The sequence below is a fragment of the Microcaecilia unicolor genome, chromosome 8 (assembly GCF_901765095.1).
Source record: "Microcaecilia unicolor chromosome 8, aMicUni1.1, whole genome shotgun sequence".
Lineage (NCBI taxonomy): Eukaryota > Metazoa > Chordata > Amphibia > Gymnophiona > Siphonopidae > Microcaecilia > Microcaecilia unicolor.
This window is the reverse complement of record NC_044038.1, coordinates 192,975,200-192,992,259: the sequence shown is the minus strand read 5'-3', so window position 1 is coordinate 192,992,259 and position 17,060 is coordinate 192,975,200. Positions and strand designations below refer to the sequence as shown.

General features: G+C 47.2%; 1 protein-coding gene across 1 annotated transcript in view; it reads right to left on the bottom strand.

Annotated features, from left to right (window-relative positions):
* Window positions 1-17,060, bottom strand: part of RAD21L1 (RAD21 cohesin complex component like 1) — a 744,671-nt gene that overhangs the window by 620,351 nt on the left and 107,260 nt on the right. The gene's annotated exons all lie outside the window — the stretch shown is intronic.

Here is a 17,060-nt window from a genome sequence, read left to right as displayed (position 1 = left end):
GTTTCTATTTTTCTGTATATGCCCTCTTATCATTCCACTACTGGCTGCTTTCTTAGGCAGATTGCCATTTGTAAGTAGCTGTACATATCTCATTTCTTTAATAAATGCCTTTGCAGACACAATAGTCAGAGACTCTGCAATAACTGTCCCTTTACATGATAGTCTTTTTCAGATAGATATCAAAGTACCCTTCCTGGATCCGGCACTGTCTGCCGCTGCTGTAAAGCTGCAAAAATCATACTTCCTGATTCAAATAAGTGAAGTCTGCTGCAAAACCTGACTCAGCCATACTTCATGCTGTGTGATTGGTTCTAGATTTTTCATGTATTTCTTTTTTTTTTTAATTGAAAATTTTTTTATTCAACATTCCAATAACAGTCCAGTATACATAATATTAGCCACCAGGCCTCATAACTCTCACATACAAATCAGACCTGTATTCAACTTACACACAGAAATATATTGTTTTCTCCCTACTTCCCCCTTCCCTCCTCCCCCTCCCTCCCCATCTTACCTCCCCCCTTCCCTACCCCTTCACCTTCATGGCTTTCCCCCACTGTGTTCCATTTGCAATGTTCCATGCACGTTCTAGAAGTATCCATTCTGTCGCGTCTGGTTTGTATCTTCCACCTCTCCAATCTGTCAGTTTTTCTAAATTTGCCAAGACCTGGATTTTCAATTTCCAATCTTGAATAGTGGGTCCAGCACTTTGTTTCCAGTGTGCGGCAATCACCATCTTGGCTGCCGCCAGGCATAGTCTTTTAAGTCGCCTCTGCCATTTCTGGCCTCTTTTATTTCCCCATCCTAGCAGGCACCATTTTGGTTCTTTAGGAAACTGAGTGTCCAAGATTAATGTCAGGTTACAAGTTATTTCCTCCCAAAATGTCTATAAGACCGGACAGGTCCACCATATATGAAAAAAGTTACCTATTCCCACTCCACATCTCCAGCATTGGTCAGATGCGTTCGGATACATAAGTTTCACTCTGTCTGGGGTATAATACCATCTGCTTAGTACCTTGTACGCATTCTCTTTTATTAGAACGCACACTGATGCTTTTTTCACTTCCATGCACATCCGTTCCCATTCTTTCTCACTCATTACATTATTCAAATCGTGTTCCCACGCTCTCATATATGTTAACTTGGTCATTGTTCCCCCTCTGTGTCGATAAATTTTTGAAATGTCCCTCCCCCTTATTTCCAGGATTTCCCACATATTTTCCAACACTTCCTTTTCTCACGGGTCAGTCTTAAGCCACCCCAGCCCTCTTATGTAATTCCTGGCCTGTAAATATGCATAGTAGTCTGTCTCTGGAATCTTATACTTCCTCTGTAACTTCCCAAACTCCTTAATTTTCCCATCAGTCATAAGATCGTGGAACTTCCGTAGACCTTTTCAGTTCCACTCCTTAAATACTCCCCCCTCTTTCCCCACTGGAAACTCAGATTCTTGTGTGATATGCGTTAATGTAGATGTCCCTCGGTCTCCCCTGAGTTTGCGTTTTATTGTACCCCACAATCTTTCTAAATGAGCTACAAAAGGATACTCAGTCCTACGTTTGGGACTGTACATTGGTCTGGATGCCCACAGGCCCCCCTCTAAATTACACTGTGCTTCAAAATTTTGTTCTAAGACCGCCACTTGTGATGTCCCCTTTACTCCATTCTGCTACCTGTTTTAATTGCATTGCCTGATAATACCAAGTAATGTTCGGTAATCCTCTCCCTCCCTGTTCCACCACTCCCCACATAATCCTTTTCGATATCCTAGCCTGTTTTCGGCTAGGATTGCATTCTGTTAATTTCACATGCCGGGATACCCACCGGGAGGGTTTGGAAGAGGAACAGCATCGTAGGTACTAAATTCATTTTGACCACTGCTACTCTGCCCCACCATGAAAGCCATCCACTTTTCCACCTGCTCATATCTTTCTGAAGTTATCTAAACAGTGGAACATAATTTAGCCCATATAATTGTGCTAGGTCCCGGGGAAACTGTATGCCCAGATATCTAAAACTGTTCTTCGCCATTTTAAAAGAAAAATTATGTAGCCCTTCCTCTAGTTCTGGATTGGATACCGTTATCCCCAATATTTCTGACTTATCGTAATTAACTTTAAAGCCACACACCTCCCCAAATACATTAAGCTCCTTGCATATATTAGGTAGTGTCTCCTTTGGGTCTTTCACATAAAAGAGGATGTCGTCCGCAAACAGTGCTATCTTGTGTTCCCTCTCCCCTAATCACAGCCCCTTTTATATGGGGTGATTCTCTAATCTTTTGCGCTAGTGGCTCAATCGCTATAGCGAATAACGATGGTGAAAGAGGGCATACTTGCAGAGTTCCCCTCTGAATACCAAATTGTTCTGAATATCCCCCATTTACTTTAATCCTTGCCACCAGAGCGGCATATAGCCCTTTCAACCATCTTAAAATTCCTGTACCAAAACCCATTGTCCCCAGACCTTCCCATAGATAGTTCCATTCTACCCTATCAAATGCTTTTACAGCATCAGTTGTAAGTAGTGCAAATGCCTCTCCTTGCTGCTGGGCTCCCCAGATGACGACATTCAATGACATTCAATATTATCAGCCACTTGTCTTTGGGAAATAAAACCTGATTGGTCCGCATGGATTATTTGGGGTAAGAACGTATTTATCCTCTCCGCCATTACCTTAGCTAGAATTTTAATATCAACATTTATTAGGGAAATTGGTCTATAACAGCCACAAACTGTTGGGTCCCGCCCCGGCTTTGGAATGACCGATATCCCCGCCATATGCATACTTATTGGTAGCTTCCCCAATTGAAAACATTCATTACCTACCCTTAGCAATAGGGGTCCTAGAACCGTCCCCAACAGTTTATAAAATTTGGCTGTGTACCCGTCCAATCTTGGTGCTTTGCCCCCCTTCAAACCTTTTATTACCCCCTCTACCTCATCTAATGAAATAGGCCTGTTCAACCTTGCTCTTTGAGCTTCTGTCAATTTTTTAAGGCCCAATCCAGATACATAGCTCTGTATCTCTGAACTGGACACAGTTGTTTCTTTTGAGTATAGAGCTGAATAATATTGGGCAAATTGATCCCTTATATCTCTATCTTGGTGTAGCATCCTATCCCCTGCTCCCTTTAAGTTAGTAATAGTGTTACCAACTTGTCATTGGCGTATGCTACATGCCAACATTCTACTAGCTTTGTTGCTAAATTCATAGTTTTGCTTAACTAATTTTCTATGAAATCCCATCTGCTTAATCTGTATTTGTTGCAGCTCTATTGATTTTTCATGTATTTCATTGTTTGTCATTATTCTCACTGCCTTGTTTGCAACACTTTTGTTGATAAGCACAGAATTTACATTCTGTATTGTTCTACATTTTAACCTTCTTTTGTTTTGCGCTGTTTGAAATTGTTCACACACAAATCCACTGGGGGAGGGCCATCCCTTTACCACTTCATTCTGTTTTTCATTTTCTGTTTGTTGGTCCACTAGTGTCCAAATATCCTCCACCTATTGAGCTTGGTAAAGTCCAAGCAAGAGACTGAGTCCTGATCAGGTCATCAACAGGTCTAAGGCAACCTGAGTAGACCACCTTCTTGCAAGGGTAAGCCCGGCTACAAAGGGGGAGGTGCTTCAAAAGAACCCTTATCTCAAAAACGGTGAAGAAAATAATAACCCAAGCAAGAATTTAGGGTCCAAATGGAGGCCTTGACATCTGATACCAGATGACCCACGTGAACAATTGACACAACAGTGTGGACTCCTCACCAGTTTGGCCTGCTCCTGTCTCATCTGGACACTTTTGCATTTGGCCTCTTACCTCTACATCTCTTCCCTTCAATGACATTCTCCTGTAAAAATTTTGGACTTGCCATAATGAAATATACTAATGAATTGTTTTTCTCCTATTTCTGTTGCCTAGTTTTCTACTACTTCGTAGCATAGGCTGTCTACTGCTATACTGGTTAACTCTTCTGGTTAACTGTACTGAATTCTTTATTATATATTTCCTTTCCTCTAAAGGTCAACACTTAGGTCAGATAGTTTCTTATGTGACCACTATTCCTTTTATTCTATTCGTGCTGTTTTCCTCTATGGATATTTTATCTTGTCTTTATGACCTTATTTCAGTCCTCAGGCATAAATAGATTTAGTTTGGGTTTCCTTCATTTTCAAACTGTTTATACCCATTCATCACTTGGCCACCCCTGCGGATTATTATCTGTACAGGTGATGATTTCTCAATCATCAAGATGGGAAGGAATGATGTGCCCCTTTTCATGACCTATGAACTGTATAGCTATAAGGCTCAAACTTTTCTGTTAAACTATTTTACTCTTTTTTCTGTATTTGTATTTTCCCTAATTTGTTTTTTAAAGTTGCAGAAATGTTTTGAGAAGGTCTGTTTGTACATATAGCTTGAACTGTGCAAAGAATGAAATCTGAAGAACTCCCTTAAGTTAATGGCATGTTACTAATGAAGTGGACAACTATTATATGGACTGTTTAACTGGCTGGAAACCATGAGATGCTTTCAGTAGAAGTCTCCTAGATGCAAAATGATGTCTTCCATGTGAACCCTTGCCTGCCTGAGTAAATCTTTCAGCAGTATACAGACTGCTGTTTCATAATACCTGAACCACCTACACTGACTTATAAAATCCCTCTGATGCCAAAATTGTCTACTTATTCAGATCAATGAAATTTAGTGACTTTGAATTACATTTTAAAGCTACACATCATGGACATTTCCAAAGATTTACTGAAATGATCTCTTTATATCACAAGCTGTTTTATGCCGGCTAATGTTATACAAATGTTCACCATGCTAGGGAAATCTTTATACTTCTCAGTTGCTGTAAAACACCCTGTATAGCGAATGCTACATACCTGTAGAAGGTATTCTCCGAGGACAGCAGGCTGATTTTCTCACTGATGGGTGACGTCCACGGCAGCCCCTCAATCGGAATCTTCACTAGCAAAGGCCTTTGCTAGTCCTCGCTGCGCCCATGCGCACGGCGCATGCGCGGCCGTCTTCCCGCCCGAAACCGGCTCGTGCCGGCCAGTCTCATATGTAGCAAGACAAAGAGAAGGGAAGACACACATCCAAAGGGGAGGCGGGCGGGTTTGTGAGAACAATCAACCTGCTGTCCTCGGAGAATACCTTCTACAGGTATGTAGCATTCGCTTTCTCCGAGGACAAGCAGGCTGCTTGTTCTCACTGATGGGGTATCCCTAGCCCCCAGGCTCACTCAAAACAACAACCATGGTCAATTGGGCCTCGCAACGGCGAGGACATAACTGAGATTGACCTAACAACTTATCCAACTAACTGAGAGTGTAGCCTGGAACAGAATAAAATTGGGCCTAGGGGGGTGGAGTTGGATTCTAAACCCCGAACAGATTCTGAAGCACTGACTGGCCCGAACCGACTGTCGCGTCGGGTATCCTGCTGCAGGCAGTAATGAGATGTGAATGTGTGGACAGATGACCACGTCGCAGCTTTGCAAATCTCTTCAATAGTGGCTGACTTCAAGTGGGCTACCGACGCTGCCATGGCTCTAACATTATGAGCCGTGACATGACCCTCAACAGCCAGCCCAGCCTGGGCGTAAGTGAAGGAAATGCAATCTGCTAGCCAATTGGATATGGTGCGTTCCCCACAGCCACTCCCCTCCTGTTGGGATCAAAAGAAACAAACAATTGGGCGGACTGTCTGTTGGGCTGTGTCCGCTCCAGATAGAAGGCCAATGCTCTCTTGCAGTCCAAAGTGTGCAGCTAACGTTCAGCAGGGCAGGAATGAGGACGGGGAAAGAATGTTGGCAAGACAATTGACTGGTTCAGATGGAACTCCGACACAACCTTTGGCAAGAACTTAGGGTGAGTGCGGAGGACTACTCTGTTATGATGAAATTTGGTGTAAGGGGCCTGGGCTACCAGGGCCTGCAGCTCACTGACTCTACGAGCTGAAGTAACTGCCACCAAGAAAATGACCTTCCAGGTCAAGTACTTCAGAAGCACCCCTTCGTCCTGTGTGATGAGGGTCGGAAAACACTCCAATCTCCACAGTTCTTCGGAGGACAACTCCAGAAGAAGAGGGAACCAGATCTGACGCGGCCAAAAAGGAGCGATCAGAATCATGGTGCCTCGGTCTTGCTTGAGTTTCAACAAAGTCTTCCCCACCAGAGGTATGGGAGGATAAGCACTACAGCAGACCCTCCCCCCAGTCCAAGGATGGAAGGCATCCGATGCCAGTCTGCCGTGGGCCTGAAGCCTGGAACAGAACTGAGGGACTTTGTGGTTGGCTCGAGATGCAAAGAGATCTACCAAGGGGTGCCCCACACCTGGAAGATCTGTCGCACTACACGGGAATTGAGCGACCACTCGTGAGGTTGCATAATCCTGCTCAACCTGTCGGCCAGACTGTTGTTTACGCCTGCCAGATATGTGGCTTGGAGCACCATGCCGTGACAGCGAGCCCAGAGCCACATGCTGACGGCCTCCTGACACAGGGGGCGAGATCCGGTGCCCCCCTGCTTGTTGATGTAATACATGGCAACCTGGTTGTCTGTCTGAATTTGGATAATTTGGTGGGACAGCCGATCTCTGAAAGCCTTCAGAGCGTTCCAGACCGCTCGTAACTCCAGGAGATTGATCTGCAGATCACGTCCTGGAGGGACCAGCTTCCTTGGGTGTGAAGCCCATCGACATGAGCTACCCACCCCAGGAGAGACGCAACCCGTGGTCAGCACTTTTTGTGGCTGAGGAATTTGGAAAGGACGTCCCAGAGTCAAATTGGACCAAATCGTCCACCAATACAGGGATTTGAGAAAACTCGTGGACAGGTGGATCACGTCTTCTAGATCCCCAGCAGCCTGAAACCACTGGGAAGCTAGGGTCCATTGAGCAGATCTCATGTGAAGACGGGCCATGGGAGTCACATGAACTGTGGAGGCCATGTGGCCCAGCAATCTCAACATCTGCCGAGCTGTGATCTGCTGGGACGCTCACACCCGCGAGACGAGGGACAACAAGTCGTTGGCTCTTGTCTCTGGGAGATAGGCACGAGCTCCTATGAATTTGAGTTTCTGCACTGGAAGAAGGTGGGACTTTGGATAATTTATCACAAACCCCAGTAGCTCCAGGAGGCGAATAGTCATCTGCATGGACTGTAGAGCTCCTGCCTCGGATGTGTTCTTCACCAGCCAATCGTCGAGATATGGGAACACGTGTACCCCCAGTCTGCGAAGTGCCGCTGCTACTACAGCCAAGCACTTCGTGAACACTCTGGGCGCAGAGGCGAGCCCAAAGGGTAGCACACAGTACTGGAAGTGACGTGTGCTCAGCTGAAATCGCAGATACTGTCTGTGAGCTGGCAGTATCGGGATGTGTGTGTAGGCGTCCTTCAAGTCCAGAGAGCATAGCCAATCGTTTTCCTGAATCATGGGGAGAAGGGTGCCCAGGGAAAGCATCCTGAACTTTTCCTTGACCAGATATTTGTTCAGGGCCCTTAGGTCTAGGATGGGACGCATCCCCCCTGTTTTCTTTTCCACAAGGAAGTACCTGGAATAGAATCCCAGCCCTTCTTGCCCGGATGGCACGGGCTCGACCGCATGGCGCTGAGAAGGGCGGAGAGTTCCTCTGCAAGTACCTGCTTGTGCTGGAAGCTGTAAGACTGAGCTCCCGGTGGACAATTTGGAGGTTTGGAGGCCAAATTGAGGGTGTATCCATGCCGGACTATTTGAAGAAACCCACTGATCGGAGGTTATGAGAGGCCACCTTTGGTGAAAACTTTCAACCTCCCTCCGACTGGCAGGTCACCCGGCACTGACACTTGGATGTCGGCTATGCTCTGCTGGAGCCAGTCAAAAGCTCGTCCCTTGCTTTTGCTGGGGAGCCGAGGGGCCTTGCTGAGGCGCACGCTGCTGACGAGAGCGAGCGCGCTGGGGCTTAGCCTGGGCCGCAGGCTGTCGAGAAGGAGGATTGTACCTACGCTTACCAGAAGAGTAGGGAACAGTCTTCCTTCCCCAAAAAAATCGTCTACCTGTAGAGGTAGAAGCTGAAGGCTGCCGGCGGGAGAACTTGTCGAAAGCGGTATCCCGCTGGTGGAGCTGCTCTACCACCTGCTCGACTTTCTCTCCAAAAATGTTATCCGCACGGCAAGGCGAGTCCGCAATCCGCTGCTGGATCCTATTCTCCAGGTCGGAGGCACGCAGCCATGAGAGTCTGCGCATCACCACACGAGCAGCAGCCCTGGACGCAACATCAAAGGTGTCATACACCCCTCTGGCCAGGAATTTTCTGCACGCCTTCAGCTGCCTGACCACCTCCTGAAATGGCTTGGCTTGCTCAGGGGGGAGCTTCTCCACCAAGCCCGCCAACTGCCGCACATTGTATGCTCGTGTAGAGCTGGTAAGACTGGATTTTGGCCACGAGCATAGAAGAATGGTAGGCCTTCCTCCCAAAGGAGTCTAAGGTTCTAGAGTCCTTGCCCGGGGGCGCCGAAGCATGCTCTCTAGAACTCTTAGCCTTCTTTAGGGCCAAATCCACAACTCCAGAGTCGTGAAGCAACTGAGTGCGCATCAGCTCTGGGTCCCCATGGATCCGGTACTGGGACTCGATCTTCTTGGGAATGTGGGGATTACTTAGTGGCTTGGTCCAGTTCGCCAGCAATGTCTTTTTTAGGACATGATGCATGGGTACTGTGGACGCTTCCTTAGGTGGAGAAGGATAGTCCAGGAGCTCAAACATTTCAGCCCTGGGCTCGTCCTCCACAACCACCGGGAAGGGGATGGCCGTAGACATCTCCCGGACAAAGGCCGCAAAAGACAGACTCTCGGAAGGAGAAAGCTGCCTTTCAGGGGAGGGAGTGGGATCAGAAGGAAGGCCCTCAGACTCCTCGTCAGAGAAATATCTGATGTCCTCCTCCTCTTCCCACGAGGCCTCACCTTCGGTATCAGACACAAGTTCACGGACCTGTGTCTGAAGCCCTGCCCGGCTCGACTCCGTGGAACTACGGCCAAGGTGGGAGCGTCGAGAGGTAGACTCCCTCGCCCGCACCGGCGAAGTTCCCTCCGCCGACGTCGTCGGGGAGCCTTCCTGGGAGGCGACCGCAGTCGGTGCCGCGTGTCGGAGACCTCACCCCGGACAAAGGGGCCAGCCAGGCACCTCATTCGACGGTACCGGTGGCGCAGCACCCCCGGTACCGGAGGGGAAGGGCGCAACAGCTCTCCCAGAATCTCTGGGAGAACGGCCCGGAGACTCTCGTGCAGAGCGGCTGTGGAGAAAGACGTGGAAGCCGATGCAGGTGTTGATGTCAGAGTCTGTTCCGGGCGTGGAGGCTGTTCCGGGCTGTCCATAGTGGAGCGCATCGACACCTCTTGAACAGAGGGTGAGCGGTCCTCTCGGTACCGATGCCTACTGGGTGCCGACTCCCTCGGCAACCGAGAGCTCTCGGTGCCGATACGGGAAGGGGACCGTTGTCGATGCTTCTTCGACTTCTTGGGACGAAGCATGTCACCGGAGCTTCCCGGCACCGATGAGGAGGACGTAGAATCCAGCCGTCGCTTCCCTCGGGGCCGAGGCCGAAGAAGGTCGGTCTCGGGGGGGCTGTACCGCAGGAGCCCTCAGGGTAGGGGGAGACCCACCCGAAGGCTCACCGCCACCAGCAGGGGAATGGACAGCCCTCACCGTGCACTCCAGTTGAAGCAACCGTCCGACGACATCAGCAGAAGTGGAGGTCCCGGTACCACCGACGCCGACGCAGCCTTCCGATGTCTCAGCCCCGTTGCAGAGGGTCGATGCCTCGATGCACTCGATGCAGTCGCGGCCGAGGACAGAGGTCTAGACCGCTGTCGATGCACTCGATACTCCTGGTGCGATGCCGACAAAGAGCCATGAGAACAAAACGTTCCACTGGGCCAATCTCGCTACCTGAGTCCGCTTTTGTAAAAGGGGCGCACAGACTACAGGCCTGCGGGCGGTGCCCAGCCCCCAGACACTGAAGACACGACGCGTGCCTGTCAGTGAGCGAGATTACCCGGGCGCACTGGGTGCACTTCTTGAAGCCGCTATGAGACTTTGATGACATGGGCGGAAAAATCACGCCGGCGAAATCAAAACTCGTAATTGCGGTAGGCACCAAAAAGAGGGGAAGAAAAAATTCGACCCGAGGCCTGAAAAGGGGCCTACCCCGAAGACGAAAGAAAACTTACCGGGGCAAAAACTGGAAATAGCGGAAAGGGAAAAAAGACCGAAAAGTTCCTTTTCCAAAATCCTTTTTTTTTTTTTTTTTTAGCTAGCGAAAGTCAAAAAGAGATGCGCGAGGTCGACTTAAGGGGCGCGAACGGCGTAACACGACCGTACCGAGCGCGGACAAAAGAAGACTGGCCGGCACGAGCTGGTTTCGGGCGGGAAGACGGCCGCGCATACGCGGTGCGCATGGGCGCGCGAGGACTAGCAAAGGCCTTTGCTAGTGAAGATTCCGATTGGAGGGCTGCCGTGGACGTCACCCATCAGTGAGAACAAGCAGCCTGCTTGTCCTCGGAGAACAAAAGTTTAGTACAACAGTTAATTGCAACTGCTTTAGTAAGAAAGAACCTACAGGCCACTATGTCCTGTATGAACACCTTATGGCTGATACCGAGCTTATTGCTGGAACAAAGGAAGAAGAAGATTATGTTCCTATGTATTTTCCAAAAACGCTATAACTCAACAGTGCCTTCATATACGATCTAGATCTATTACACTCAGAGTTTTGCCATTGTCTTGCTCATAATTATAAGACTGCTGTTTAGCCTGCAGTGGTTATTCATTATTTGGCCAATATTAACCCTTCTTTAATGCTACAATGAAATATTTCTTCCCTAATAATACTAGTTTTTTAGCTATATTTATACAATCAAAATTTGACTTATGATTGGCTCTGTAATAATGATATATTAGTTGATTGCAATTATATGTACTTAAGCTTGTTGATTTTATTGTATGTCAAATGGATCTAGTTGAATTCTTGTGTTCCCAAGTTTCACTCTGCCCCAGATGAGTAATTGCAGGATAGTTAGGCCCCCTTGGGTTGGTTACGGTAAAAGGGAATCCCATGTTGCATCTCATTTAGCATATATCCATGTGCTCACATAATTCTTGCTATGGTCTAGTCCCTCACGATGTCAGAGCACCCATGTCACCATCAGATATATATATGTCCTCACCAGGCTCTAGGAGCCCTCTGGAAAGGATGGCCACATACTAGAAGTCACATGTGCCGCTTCCCCCCCCCCCCCCCCCCGGGAGCCCGGCAAGAGGGGAATGTAGAAATATGCTGTCACTTGCTTTCAGTAAAATACAGGCCAAGGGCTCAGGCCTAGGGCTAAGAGCTAGGCCTCTAAGAATCAAAGATCACCTCTGACACAGATACATTTCACTGCAGCAAATGCTGAAATGAGGTCATTGAGAACAGACAGAAGGAGGGGGGAATCTGCTCTGTAAATAACAGCTGGATTAGCACTAGCAAGGAAGTCATAGGCATGGATGTGGTAGCTAGTGGAAGATAGTAGTGGGTCAGATGCAAGTAGGATGAGAACATCCAACGGGGGGGGGGGGGGGGGGGGTGAAGGGGGGGCTGGAGAAAGGCTTGGGAACATGTGAAGTCATTAATTAACAGATGTTGACATGAACATCATTTGTTGATACTTAGAATTTGAAAACATGTGAAGTCATTGCTATCACCCAATAATGGTCAAAGACTTCTGGTGAGAAAGTTAGGGTCCATAGGAATGAATGGAACGAGAAAGGTATAAAAAGGGCAGTCTGCAAGGGTATCAGAGCAGAAGGCTGAAGAGAGAAGACAGAATACACCTGCTGTGTGTCGTGAAGCGCTGTTCCACCATGTTCCAGATATGAATGCCTAATTGTCTGTACTGCCTTGTGTGAGATGCTTAATAAAACTATATTATTATATCCACTGAATCCCGGGTGTCCTTCTGATTATGGAGCTCGTAAGTGCCCAGACTGTGTAAAACAGTCTGAGCAGATTCGAGGTCAGAGTAATTAATCATGGTATGGGAACACGCAATTATTCACATCAATAACAGCTTGAAAAAAGGTAAAGGCATCAAAAAACCTCAAGAAGGTCCCATCTCCATCTTCTGATACTACCCGATTAATCTGATTCAAGAAGGCTTGTGCCTCAAGCACCGCATTAAGAGCAAAGTCTTTGCCTGATTGAAGACCTTCAATCTTGCAGAGTAAAGCAGTGCAAAACTAATATTTATTTCATATAGACTCAAGCAGATCGGTGCAAGGTCCACCGCTTCGCCACCAGTGGCAGAATAATCCTGGAAACATAACACGTGGGTCCCCTCATAGGATTGGTTTTTACCACACGGAGTGCTGCCAATATCAGCTCTTTCTGTGCAAAGCTAAGTAAATGCATAATCACAGGCCTGAGTCAAGTACTGGATGTCTGATGGGTCCCAAGTAGAGAGCTGCACGGGAATGGGGTTTGCGGGATTCCCGCGGGGATGGAAGCAGTTCTGCGGGGTTCACGTGGAAGTGTAAGCTGCACCTGCACCAGCCTCTCATCTACCGAGTACCAAGTTCTTTGAGTGCTGTCTCCTCCTCCTTGCTTTAACAGCACAAATGTGGAAAGTCTTCCATTAAGGAGGTGGTAGAGACACAAATGATGACAGAATTCAAAAAGGAGTGGGATGAACACAGAGGATCTCTAATTAGAAAATGGAAGTTATAAAAAACCTAACTTAAATGGCTGCATGTGTGTGTATGTGTCAAGTGACGCTTAGATGGCGACTCTGTCTGTGATGAACTAGGGCTGATACCGGACAGACTTGTATGGTCTGTGTCTCATACATGGCAATCTGGTTTAGGATGGGCTGGAAAGGGCTTAGACAGCAACTTCAGTGGCTGGAACATAAGGACAGTGCTGGACAGATTTTTACGGTCTGTGTCCCACAAATGAGAAGACAAATAGACTGGCATGGGCTTCAATGGCAACTCCAGCAGTTGGATCATAAGGATAGGGCCAGATAGACTTCTATGGTCTATGTTCCAGAAACACGAAATAAAGACCATAATCAAGTATATAATATCACACTCGTTGATTTAATCATGAATTTATAATGAGTGTGACTATTGTGCAGACTGGATGGACCATTCAGGTCTTTATTTGCTGTCACTTACCATGTTACAATTAATCCTCTTTGCTCCCGGGCTGATGCGCAGACCTCAGCTCTGACACAGGCATGAGTATCGGATGTCACCTGACCTACTGGCACATGCATGTGGTGACTTCTCAGCACACACTGCCAGTAAATCAGAGACAAATCTTACATGTGCACACCAGAGTGTTCACAAGTTTCAACTTCCATTCCTGTCCTTGCTTACAGTGCTGTGGCTCAAATCCAGAGAGAGACTGAGGGAGCTGACTGGAATACCCTTTTATGTACATTAAATTCTTGTGGGGACGGGTTGGGATGGGTTAATTTTTGCGGGGATGAGTGGGGATGGGTAAGATTCCAGTGGGGACGGGTAAGATTCCAGCAGGGACGGGCAAGGATGTGTAAGATTTCTGTCCCCGTGCAACTCTCTATGAGCACGCTCTATACAAAGTGTCTCCGAAACAGCTGGTAACAGTAGTTCCCTCATGAGCCAAGCTTTCAGCGTGCAGGCCAGGTCTCACACTCCAAGAGCCTCCCAAAGGCCACTCAGCCAAGGTTATTTCGCCTAAACCTATTTTCAAGGTTCTCTATTTTCTCTTCCAAAGCCGCAAGCTGAGATTGAAGGCAGGCCTGGTTGTCAGTCAGCCTCTGCATCTGGGCTTTGAGAGCACTGGTGCGTTGCTAGAATACGACAAATTTCTGCCAAATTCATCCAGCTTGACTTCCACCCATTCAAATTTAGCCTCAATAGGCTGCAACGTGTTTTTGCCAGGATTGCTTCTAGAGCTGCAGTGACCTCCGTGGTATCTCCATGGCCCATGCTGAACTCACCAATGAGATGGAAGACCTAGCGGGTGCCGCTATCTTGGTCTCTGTGAGCCGACCGCAGTTTTTGTCCTTCCAGACAGATTTATTCGTGATTCAGTGAGGGAAAAATTACTGAAGGTCAGTCCACCATACCACAGTGATCAAAATGATTATAACTGGTTGGAGAGCTAATAGGCCAGGGTGAAGGCAGGCGGAAGCTCAGATCAGCGTCTCTCCTGCAACATGATGTCATGTGATCCTCCTTATCTAAAAAATTACTACCCGCACTAACCACAAAATCTAGGTGAAGACAATTAAACATACAAATATAAAACAAATAAAACAAGATATTGTGCCAGTGTCAACCAACTCTCAGTCATATAGTTACAAAAGAACAGTGCCAGAGCTAAGCACAAAATCCTTACTACATGGGAAACTATTTCAGCACATGAAATATCTGTGCTAACCAGGAAGTAAATAACTGCACTAAGGCCTCTATTTACAAAGCCGCACTAAAGGCTGACGGTTCAATACTGCCAAAACAGCCCATTCATTTGAATGTGCTATGTCAGCAATGCTGAGCAGCTTTTGTAAACAGGGGGGGGGGGGGGGGGGGGGTTTAAATGTAGCAAAGTCTATTACATCAGCTTAATAGTGCAATTTCACACGTGCATTTACTTGATAGGGTAGAGGAAGAAAATCCTGAGGATAGGGCTGAGGCAGAATTTGGAACAACATACATATACTTCAGTATTTTCAAACGATAAACTAATTTTTAATCAAAAGTACCTGCACAAATTAGCAGGTTATAAATTTACTGAGATAATTTTCCAAATTGAAAATATGCACATATTTTTACTTGAAAAACCTTGGGGGATGGTTATGGAATTTGAAATACCTCCTTTCTGTGGTTACAATCAAAGTGGTTACATATTATACGCAGGTACTTATTTTGAACCTGTGGCAAAGCGAAGATACTTACCTGTAGCAAGTATCTCTGAGGACAGCAGGCCATTAAATCTTACATGTGTATGTGTAGGTACCTTATTGTTGTTTATCTACGGAATCGTGTTTCTAGAAAGTATAGATTGTGTTTGTAGACATTATGCGATTCCTCTACAAGGGGAGTATTAAGACAGGAAGTCATTGAATCTGTTATAAGAACATATCGATATCTGTGATGGGAGAGTGAGAGATAATGTGGAATACTTGTTCCAATTGTTCAATTGTTATATTGTTGTCATTAATAACAATAAAATTGTGTAAACATAATCTTACATGTGGGCAATGTTCATCTACGGCACCTGGTGCAGAATACTAGCCAATGTAGTACATCTTTAAGACCAAGTCACAGCACTCCCACTGCACATGCACGAGTGCCTTTCAGCCAACCGCGCAAGCACGGGACAATCAGTACAATAAAGCGAAGATACTTACCTGTAGTATGTATTCTCCGAGGACAGCAGGCTGATCATTCTCACAAATGGGTCGACGATCCACGTCGGTCCGGGAACCGGCATATCGAATAGCAAAAATGAAATATTTGCTACAGCCTTCTGGCACGTGTGCTGCGCCGCACCTTGCATGCACAGAGTGCCTTTCCACCCGTCATGTGAACTCCTGGTGGAGGTGGGCGGGATGTGAGAATGATCAGCCTGCTGTCCTCGGAGATTACCTGCTTAATCCGAGGATAAGCAGGCCGTATCATTCTCACAAGTGGGGAATCCCTTGCATCCAGGCTCACCCAAAACAACAAACATGGGACAATTGGACCTCGCAACGGCAAGGACATAACGTAGATCAACCTGAAACTATATACAAATTAGCTGAGTGAGCAGCCTGGAACAGAACAAAATGGGCCTAGGAGGGGGAGTTGGATTCTAAACCCCAAACAAATTCTGCGGCACCAAATGCCCAAATCGAATGTCACATTGGGTAACCTTCTCAAGGCAGTAATGAGATGTGAATGTGTGGACTGAAGAACACGTCACAGCTTTGCAAATCTCTTCAATGGAGGCTGACTTCGAGTGGGCTACTGACGCAGCCATGATTCTGACATTATGAGCAGTGAGGTGGCCCTCTAGACTCAGCCCAGCCTAGGCATAAGCGAAGGAAATGAATCTACTAGCCAACTGGAAAATGGTGCATTTACCGATGGCGACTCCCCTCCTGTTGGGATCAAAAGAGACAAACCAACTGGCCGGATTGTCTTCGTTCAATCCATGAAAAAGGCCAACGCTCTCTTGCAATCCAAGGTGTGCAAGACGCTTTCAACAGGGCTTGATGGCGGGGAAAAAATGTTGGCAAGACAATAGACTGGTTCAGATGGAACTCCGACACCACTTTCGGCACGAACTTAGGGTGCGTACGGAGGACTACTCTGTTGTGATGGAACCTAGTATAAAGATGCATCCACTACTAAGGCCTGAAGCTCACTGACCCTATGAGCTGAAGTAACAGCCACCATGAAAACAACCTTTCACAAGTCAATACTTCAGATGGCAGGAATTCAGTGGCTCAAAAGGAGCTTTCATCAGCTGGGTGAGAACGATGTTGACATCCCATGACACTGGAGATTTGAAAGGGGGCTCTGACAAAAGCAAACCTCTCATGAGGCGAACAACTAAAGGCTGTCCAGAGATAGGCTTACCTTCTACACGCTGAAGATACGCACTGATTGCACTAAAGGTGAACCCATATGGAGTTGGTCTTGAAACCAGGCTCTGATTAAGTGTACAAGGTATTCAAGCAGGGTCCGTGTAGGACAAGAAAGGGGATCAATGGCCTTGCTGTCACACCAGACAGCAAACCTCCTCCATTTAGAAGAGTAACACCTCTTAGTGGAATCTTTCCTGGACCGCCAGCAAGACCCTGGAGACACCCTCCGAAAGACCCAAGGGAAGCGAATTCTAGGACACGAGGGACAGCAGGTTGTCCGCACATGTCTCCGGGAGATAGGCCTCGAACAGCCCACGTATTGAGCAGGGCTCCTATGAATTCCAATTGTTGGACAGGAGAGAGATGGGACTGGGGGTAGTTTATTATGAACCCTAGTAGCTCAAGCACCTGAAT